Source organism: Gracilinanus agilis, chromosome 4 (genome assembly GCF_016433145.1).
Source record: "Gracilinanus agilis isolate LMUSP501 chromosome 4, AgileGrace, whole genome shotgun sequence".
NCBI lineage: Eukaryota > Metazoa > Chordata > Mammalia > Didelphimorphia > Didelphidae > Gracilinanus > Gracilinanus agilis.
The window spans coordinates 87460526-87470966 of record NC_058133.1 but is presented as its reverse complement, the minus strand read 5'-3'; the positions used below and the strand labels follow the sequence as shown (position 1 = coordinate 87470966).

The 10441-nt window shown below is 34.9% G+C and overlaps 1 pseudogene; it reads right to left on the bottom strand.

Moving 5' to 3' along the window:
* Positions 1–462: 462 nt before the first annotated feature.
* Positions 463–9537, bottom strand: LOC123245928 (annotated as a pseudogene).
* Between the last annotated feature and the right edge of the window lie 904 nt (positions 9538–10441).

The window sequence follows — 10441 nt, the reverse complement described above, 5'->3', positions numbered from 1 at the left end:
AGAGAGAGAGAGAGAGAGAGAGAGAGAGAGAGAGAGAGAGAACAGATATATATGTCAAAGAACTGGAAGGCATAGGATATGATATCATGCAAGGCAAAGGATCTAGATCTACAACCAGTCACTTACCCAGCAAAACTAAGCATAAGACTCCAGGGGAATAAATAGAGATTTTATTTTATTTTATTTTATTTTATTTTGTTTTGTTTTGTTTTGTTTTGTTTTGTTTTGTTTTGTCTTGTCTTGTCTTGTCTTGTTTTGTTTTGCACTAAATGTGATGATTTTATTGATGGTACACAAGATAGGACTCTATGCTCCTCCCCCCCCTACAGGGGTGTTTGGGGCAGGGATGTGAACAGGGCATGGGATCCCCAGCATAGGCACATAGGTTATTATGGGTGTGGGCTCCCCAGTGGTGGAACTACTCTTTTTTTGGCTGGGGATGAAGATCCACGATTTTCCATTTTACTCCTTGGAGGCCATGTACATCATGAGGTCTACTACTCAGTGGCTGTAGCCATACTCATTGTTATACCAAGAAATGAGCTTGACAAAATGGTTGTTGAGGGCAATGCCAGTGCCAGCATCTAAGGTAGAAGAGTGGGTGTCACTGTTAAAGTCACAGGATACAACCTGGTCCTCTGTGTAGCCCAAGATGCCCTTCAAGGATCCCTCTGCAGCTTGCTTCACCACCTTCTTAATATCACTGTATTTGGCAGCTTCCTCCAGGAGGCAAGTCAGATCCACCACAGACACTTTGGGAGTAGGAACATGGAAGGCCATGCCTGTGAGCTTCCCGTTCAGCTCATCTATGACCTTACCCACAACCTTGGCAGCACCAGTGGAAGCAGGGATGATATTCTGGGCAGCACCACGCCTATCACGCCACAGCTTGCCAGAGGGGCCACCTACTGTCTTCTGGGTATGGTAATGGCACGGACTGTGGACATGAGTCCTTCCACAATGCCGAAGTTGTCATGAATGATCTTGGCCAAGGGGGCCAAGCAATTGGTAGTGCAGGAGGTGTTACTGACGATCTTGAGGGAATTATCGTATTTCTCATGGTTCACCCCCATCACAAGCATTGGGGCATCAGCAGAAGGGGCAGAGATAATGATTCACTTGGCTCCACCCTTCAAGTGAGCCCCAGCCTTTTTCCATGGTGGTAAAGACGCCAGTGGATTCCACAACGTACTTGGCTCCAGCATCTCCCCATTTAATGTTGGTGGGATCCTGCTCCTGGAAGATGGTAATGTCTTTTCCATTAATCACCAGCTTTCCATTCTCTGCCTTTACAGTGCCCTTGAACTTGCCATGGGTGGAATCATATTGGAACATGTAAACCATGTAGTTGAGGTCAATGAAGGGGTCATTGATGGCCACAACTTCTACTCCACTGCAATTGAATGCTGCCCTGGTCACCAGGCATCCAATATGGCCAAATCCATTGACTCCAACCTTCACCATCTTGTCTAAGGGATGCAACTGCAGCAGCGGATCCTGGCAGCGAGCTTGGGAGAAGAGCCAAAAATAGCCATTTTATGAGAAGAATTCCCAGCATTCCTGAAGAAATGGCTGTAGTTAAAAGAAAATTCAATGATCAAATTTGATATTCAAAAGAACTATAAAAGAGTAAATAGAAAAAAAAAACACAGCAACTTATTTGAATTAGTGCAGTTAAATTAATCCCCTTCTTGGGAAAGTAGTAACTAGGATGCTTAAGATTTCTTTAATATAAGAGATACCTAAAGTACTTATACTTAAAGTAATCAAGGGAAAGAATGGGGTTAAACATTTTATTTCCTGCATAAGAAAGTAATAATCAGAATACTTAATATACTTTTGTAAATGGAGACAAATTACCTCACAAGAGAAGGCATGTAAGAATCAATATAGTGTCAAGGAAGATGGGGGAAGGGGGTTGGGCAATGTTTAAACTCTACTTTCATCAGAATTGGCAGAAAGTGGGAATAACACTAAGAAAGTAAAAAATAAATCTACGAGCTTATGAAACTAAGAAGCAAAATAATAGGATAAACTAATCATGAAAAAGGTTTGGAAGAAGTAGACTAATATTTAATGAGAAAAAAATCTTACTCTCTCATTATTAAATCAGTATTATATGTGATGATATAATGCAGTCATCTCCAAAATGTGATTCTATGCTTTTTTAAAAACCCTTGCCTTCTGTCTTAGAATCAATACTGTGCATTGGTTCCAAGGTAGAAGAGCAATAAGGGCTAGGCAATGGGGGTTGAAGTGACTTGCCCAGGGTCACACAGGTGGGTAGTGTGTCCTATCTACGTGAGTAGACAGCATGTGTTTCACTATTTATTTTGAATAGGTTTGAGTGGAAAATGTCACTGCATCAAAGTAAATCAGAAAAAGACAAAGGACAGGCTCTGACAACCCAGATTTAATTTGAAGACTATTTTCCTATTATTCTTCATATTTCCATTTATAGTTATCAATTGTAGAAATATGTAAAAATAGTTATATCTAGCATTTATCTAGTGCATACTTCTTGCCAGACAGGGGACTAAACATTTTTCAAATCTTATGCTTTTGGAAATGCAACAATTTTGGGATGAAGTCACTATTATTATTCTCATTTTAAGTTGAAGAAACTGAAGCAGATAGAAAAGAGGTAAGTGTTTAAGATTGGATTTTAACATATCTTTGACTTCAGGTCTAGTGCTACCAGTTGCCTCTAGACTCTGCAATATTTCATAAGTTGAAAAGATTAAGAAAAAGGAATAAAAAAGATATAATTTCCTAGGAATATATGTCAGAAACAAATGTCTTTAAATAGAAGAAAATTGAAGTTGAGGTTGAAATTGGAAAAGTAAACTTAAAATGTGTGTGTATGTGTATTTACATGTGGTGTGTGTGTATGAGAGAGACAGACAGACAGACAGAGACACAGAGAGACAGAGAAGAGAGAGGACAAATTCAAGGAACATGAGGGTGTGAAAGGTAAGGCAATGGGAGGGTAGGGGAATAAGAGATCAGTTTAATGTATTAGACGTAAGTCGACCAGATCAAATGATAATTTATAAGGGAAGAATATGTTTGGTTGAAATGGGTCCAGATTTGGATATCATTTGATTCCCTACTTGGTTGTCAATTTTCTTTCATTGTGCAACTTACAACCATAGAAACTTGTTTACTTTCAGTTCAGAGATCAAAGGTATGACCTGGATTCAAGCAAATCTATAAAGGTTTATTAATTATGGGGAGCTAACATCACAGAAATGATTTCTGTAGTGTTGATCCAAGGTGATCACAGAAAAACAAAACAAAATCAAATCAAAGAAATAAAAAATAATGCCATCCCAATCCCAGGGAGAGCACAAAAACTTGTATATTATATCTAAACATTGCTCTGTATCTATATCATAAAGTGTGAATTATAGCTACATCAAGTCTTAGGTTCTAAAATCGTCTTAGAGTAGTGATGAAGAATATGAGGTATGAGACAAACAGACACTTCTATTCTAATTGTCATATTCTCTCTGTTATTTTCCCCAAAATTTCTAGCAATAGATGTAGGAAAGTGTGCTTGCTAATTTTTCCAGCAACTGAAAGAAATATGAGTTATTTCACATTCAAAACTATTCTCCCAATTCTAAATCCATTTCACTTTGTATAGCATACTAGTGTTCTGAAGTAATTTTATCTTATTCTATAAATTAAATATATATTATATATGTATACAATTAAGGTACATCTTAGCATAAAAACATTCTCCCTTAGAATATCATGCTGATATTATCTTAGAAATAAACTTTCCTTTATTTTTTTAAATGTAGTATATTGTATACAAAAAAATGAAGAGACATTAATAGAAATTCTTTCATCTAGATTCCTCCCATGGTTCTCTACTATAGATTCCCAAAATGTAAAATTATTGCTTACACATTAAACTTAAGTACTAATATCACTTTATATGTCCCCATTTAAACCAATGATTCTTAAAATGAGGTTTACAGTTTATGGATGAATTTCAGTAAGAGAAAGAAGTAAAGGAACCAATGTACTTGAATTAAAAAAACAAACAAAAAAACTTTGGTTTAAACGTAAATAATTTTCTATGCATTTTTATACATTTTATGCTATTAAAACATTATTCTGAGGTTTTCCTGGACTGGGAGGGGGTCTATGATATAAAAGGAGCTTAAACTATATTTTACCTACTTCAAATAATAATGTTCCCTGAAAATTTATTAATAATTCTATAACTATTTCCTCTTTATATTTATACACTGCCTTGGAATCATTTGCTTTTTTTGTTTTCATTTTTATTCCATTGTATCCCTGAATTTCTCTTCAAAAGTCCTAATTTTGTAATTTTTTGTGCCTTGGAGGTACTTATGCTGATCATGCACAAACTCTGGCAAGTCTAATCATGTGCAGACTATGTGTGTCTACTGTCTTAAGTCTAAACCAGATAAATACAGAGAATTTTATCACTAAGTAGATTGCCAAAAGTGTGATATATAATTTGGCCATGATAACCAATGGAATAAAGCAAAATATGAAATAACTTGTAATCCTATGTGTTTCCTTTCTCTTCCTCTGGTGGTATCAAACTAAAAGACAGCCAGAGAAAAGAATTGCAGGTGCAGCTGAGTGGTTCAGTGGACTATGAGTCAGGCCTAGGGAGGTACTGGGTTCTAATCTGGCCTCAGACACTTGCTACCAGTTGTGACCCTGGGCAAGTCACTTAACCCCATTTCCTAGTCCTTACCACTCTTCTGCCTTGGGACCAATACACAGTATTGTTGGTTTCCAAGGCAGAAGATACAGGTTTTTTAAAAAAAGAATTGCACACAATTTAGACATTCTGTAAACATTAAAGTGATTGTTGGTACTCAAACTATGATATCATTGTCCAAGTATCAGTGAAACAAAACACTCCTGGAGGACGTCCCATATTAATATTTTGATCATAAATGACATATTGAATATATCGACATTCTTAATATAAGTAAAGCAGAAATAAGTTCCAAATAAGATAAAAAGAAGAACTCAGAGCTTTGTCTTTGAGGGACAATAAAGAATTTGACAGAGTTAGTTTGATCACATATTCAAAGATAAGCAAGTTCATTTTATGTGCATCACCTTATGGTATTCATGATGAACAGTGCAGTTTATGCAAATATATTCACTGAATAAGATGAAGTAAAGAATTTCTATGAAGAACTCGATAATCAAAATAAGTTCACATATACCTTGGAAATGACAGGCACAGAAGATGATAATGAAAATTATAATCACCTACACAGTTCAATTTTTTCTCAGTTGTTGAATGGTCCAAGAATATGAGTAAACATTTTTCAAAGGAAGAAGTCTAAGCTATGAACAGCCACAGGAAAAAAAAGCCTTCCAAATCAATAGTTAGTGAAAGACAAATTAAAGCAACTCTACGGCACTATCTTACATCTATCAAATTGGCAAAGTTGACAAAAATAAAAGTAAAATGACGAATGCTGGAAGGATTCTGGGAAAACCAATATATTAATGCATTGTTGTTACTGAGAACTGGTCTAGTCATCATAGAAAGCAATTTGGAATTATGCCTTATAAGTTACTACAAGTTCCATATCTTTTTACCCAGTGATAACACTACTTGCCTTAGTCTTCAAAGAGAATTAAAAAAGAAAAAGGATCCTTATGTACAAAACCATTTATAGCAGCATTTGTATGCTAAGAATCAACTAGAATGGTATCCAGCAACTAATGAATAACTGAAGATATTTTGTTATATGAATGTAATGAAAATCTACTTTGCTGCAAAAAAAAATGATAATGGTTTTGGTTTCAGAGAAATCCGGAAGCTTTATGAACTGATATATAGTGAAATGAAAATAATCAGGAGCATAATTTATACAACAGTAACATTATATAGAAAAACAACTGTTAAAAGATTTAAGAGCACTGATGAATACAATGACCAGTAATGATTACAGAAGACGCAAATATTTTATACTATCTACCTCCTAATGAAGAAATGAAGAGAAGTTATGGAGTTGGGATATTGATAGGAACATACTTATTTTGAATTGGAAAATGAGGGGATGCCCTCTGATTGGGGAATGGCTGAACAAATTGTAATACCTGTTGGTGATGGAATACTACTGTGCTCAAAGGAATAAAGAACTGGAGGGATTCCATGTAAACTGGAAAGACCTCCAGGAATTGATTTAGAGGGAAAGGAATAGATCTAGGAGAACATTATACATAGAGACTGATACACTGTGATAAAATCAAATGTAATGGACTTCTCTACTAGCAGCGATGCAATGATCCAGGACAATTCTGAGGGACTTATAAGAAAAAATGCTATATACATCCAGAGGAAAAACTGTGAGTGTAGAAACACAGAAGAAAAACAACTGCTTGATCACATGGGTCGATGGGAACATGATTAGGGAATTAGACACTAAATGATCACCCTAGTGCAAATATCAATAATATGGAAATAGGTCTTGGATCAATGACATGTAAAACCCAGTGGAATTGCATGTTGGCTATGGGAGAGGGGTAGGAAGAGAGGAGGAAAAGAACATGAATCTTGTAAACATGGAAAAATATTCTAAATTAATTAATTAAATAAAAATTTCCAAAATTAAAAAAACATACCTTTTCTGGACATAATCAGAATATGAATTAGTTTAGTTTGACTATGAATATTTGTAACAATGCTTCTCCTGTTGCACCTACCACAAGATAAGAAAAAGAGACAATGCATTTATTAAATGAAAAATATAAATTAAATCTTTTAAAAATGGAAGTGATTTGATTTTCATCTTAGAAGGACTAAAATGTTAGATAGCACATTTTCTGATAACCTAGGAGGAAATTATTAAATCTTCTATTGTGTGAGAATAGACAGCCTCAAGTCTTTCTGCTAAAACACAAAAATAACAGTTGAAGTATTTCCTTTAAGGATGTCCCATACTGTACTAAAGAAAGAATAGAATTTCTAATTGGTAAAAAGCTGCTTAATATTATCCATGTAAGCAACAATATTTAGGAAAGGATGATAGATCTAGTCATTAAAAGCTGTTCAAAAAGGTGTTTTCCAAGTAGGAATGAATACATGCTTGTGTGCATGCATGAATGAAAATCACTTATTAAGTACTTATGTGCCAGGCATAATGCCAAGAATTGGAAATATGAATACAAAATAGCACAATACCTACCTTCTTCTTAAACTAGATACTTCTAAATGGTATAGTCAAGTCAACAAGCATTCATTATGCACATAGGATGTGCCACACACTGAAATAAGCACTGGGCATGCAAAGAAAAGCCACACAATAACAAAAACAGCTTCTGTTTAAAAGTACAAACTTAAGGGACTATAAAACTTGCAAACAACTATGTACAAACAAGAAATACAGGTATGCATATATATATAATATATGTATACATACATATATGTATAAAAATAATATGTTTATTAAAATGATATGTTTTACTAAAATGATATGTTTATTAATTTGTTTGTTTGTTTGTTTGTTTATATATTATACATTAGAACTAAAACCATAGGAGGCACTAAGATTGAATAGGACTGAAAACACCTTGCAGATTGTGGGACTTGAGACTTATAGGAAGGCAGGAAAACAGGGGAGCAAAAGTGATAGAGGAGAGATTTCAAGGCATTGGGACATCTGGTGAAAATTCTGGGAGTCTGAAGAATGAACATCTTATTTGAATAATGACATTAAGGCTAGTGTCACTGAACTGAAGAATACAGAGAAAAGAATAAGGGATAAGAAGTGTAAATGAAAGAAAAGTCAGGTTATGAATAATTTTAAGAGCCAAATAGGATTTTATATTTGAAGATATGTTTGTATGTATATGAATTTATTCATGTCTTTTTTATTCCATGCAACCCACCTGCCTCATGTCCAGATTTCCCAAATGTGGGTAATAAGATCACCAAACATTGTCTAGGCACATAATGAATACGATAATATTGGTTATGGGATATAGTCTAATTAATCCATTGGAAAAATGCAAAAAGGTTTCAGATAAAAGTATCCTTTGAATAATACAGAAACATAAATTACTCAGAAGCTCTACTTGGAAGAGAACTGAATTGGGGACTGGATTCAATTAAGCTCTCTGTCACAGGGAATCCTTTCCCATAGAAATGTTTGGTCTCCTCAAAATTCCTAGAAGCAGTCTGTGATAATAAGAATGGCTACAGATTACTCTGCCACAATGGATTTACTTCTGTCTCATAAGAGTCATTGAAACTTTTCTTGAGACTTTGTTGATTCAGGGGGCAATAACTGGCTATTGATGTAGTATCCTGAGTACAAAAATGCTATGCTGCAAATTGGCCTTTAGATTTCAGAATTGCAGATCAGTAACTCAACCCACTCGCTCTAAAATATTCAATGAATTTACTCTCATTTGATACTACTTCTGGGGAAAATCTTCAAACCTGGTGCTGCCTGAGAAATATTCCTCCCCTGATTGGAAACCTAAATTGTAGAATCAAACTGCCTACAGGATTTCTTCCTTACTTGTTCTACTACAATTGGGAAGAATGTGTAAGAGAAAAGGCAAAAAAGCATTACCTAGAAAATGAGAGCATGAGAGTAACAACCTTGCCTTTCTAGACCAAGAAGAAGGGTGGCTTATTCACCTGTGGCCATTTATTAGGAGTTACCCATATCCCATCAGTTGTCTCCCAACAAAGGACCATGGCCTATAATTTGATCAGGTTGAGAGTGGAACTCACCAAGTTCATCAGGAACTCCTCTGATCCAGCCACCTCCTTTGATATTAAAATGAGTTTTTTGAAACATATATTTAAATTTTGTTTACATTCTTCAGGAGTTCAGATATATTCATAGAGACACACTTCCCAAATGTAAAATGTATTACTAGGGGTCAAAGATTAAATTCGAGTGGAATACCACCATTAAAAGCTATTGCTGCTTAATATAAAAATTTTCCTTCCTTAGTTTAGGGTAACAGTTCCAAAGACATTGAACCAGAAATCTTTGGAATCCTGACATCAATCTCAAAGTACTCAGAGTAACTACCAGGATTCTGTTGAATTTTTCAGTCTTTTTTTTCTTTGAAAACCCACGGAACCACCTTTGCTAACTAGAATTACAGGGATACTGGGTCTCAGATGTAGAGAGGACTTGAGGGATTATGGAAATCCAATCTGTATGCCTTATAAAAGCCCTGATATATGTTTATCTAGGCTGTAGTTGAAAAGGGTCAGTGGTGCAGAATATTCTCCCTCAATAAAAAGCCGTTCCACTTTTGAATATTCCTAATTGTGTGTGGCTTCTTCATTGCATTGAGCAAAATATGATTTTATGTCAACTGATGGCTCCTATTTTTTTCCTTGGAGATGAAGCAAAATAAGCTACACAAAAACAAAAGTGCCTGCCTCAGTAGATATGAGGGCCACTCTCACTTGATTTCTTCAAGCAAAGGCAGGATCACCACTTTTTGGATGTGCTGTAGAGAAGATTTTGAATTGTAGTATGTGTTTATCATCGATTTGAAGTATGGACTGAATTGCTTCTGTGGTCCCTTCTAATTCTTAAATTCTGTTATTCTACAATCTAATTCTCTCTCTAATGATATCCTTTCAAATACTTGAAGTCAGTTATGTGTCAAGGCATCTTATATTCTAGTTATAGTTTTTCAATTAATCCTCTTATGGCTTTGTGGCATTGTCTCTACTCTCCTATTTCTTCATCACTTTTCTCTAGACATCCTTCAGCTCATCAATGTCCTCCCTTAAGTTAGGAACCCAGGCATGGAAAGTGAAATTTCAGTGGAAAAATTTTCAGAATTAAATTGATGAATAAAGATCATCAATTAAGAAATCACAGACTACCTTTGTATATTCTTAGTACATCCCTCACTTAAGAGCTTTTATCCTTTAGATGGGACTGATATCCACTGGGCTTCTTTCTTTTACCACATGTATATTTCTTTGCAAGTGTGCACAAGGGTTGTTGTGACCTCTTTCTAATTAAATCTTAACCTCCTTGAGGTTATCATTAACAAATAAAACAGAAAAAGTATTGCCTTCACTTATAAAATAATTTTATTATAAATTAACTGTTATATAGCACCTGCCATGCCAAAAGTTTGCTTAAACCTTCTGATGTATGAGACATTTGTACCTTGAAATATCTGATATGTGAGAGACAGTATAACAGACACATAAATGATGCATTTGTCCAGATTCTACCTCTTTTTTTTAAAAAAATGGAGGATCAGAACATAAAGTCCCTGTGTCTCATTATCTTTATTCCTTACAAAAAGATCTGCATCAGATTATAATTTAATGGCATGGTCTCTATCTCAGAGGATCGACAGTAGTTTCATTTCCTCAAACAATTTCCATTTAGTAAGAAAATCCTTTAAAATATTATTCAACAATTTTTTT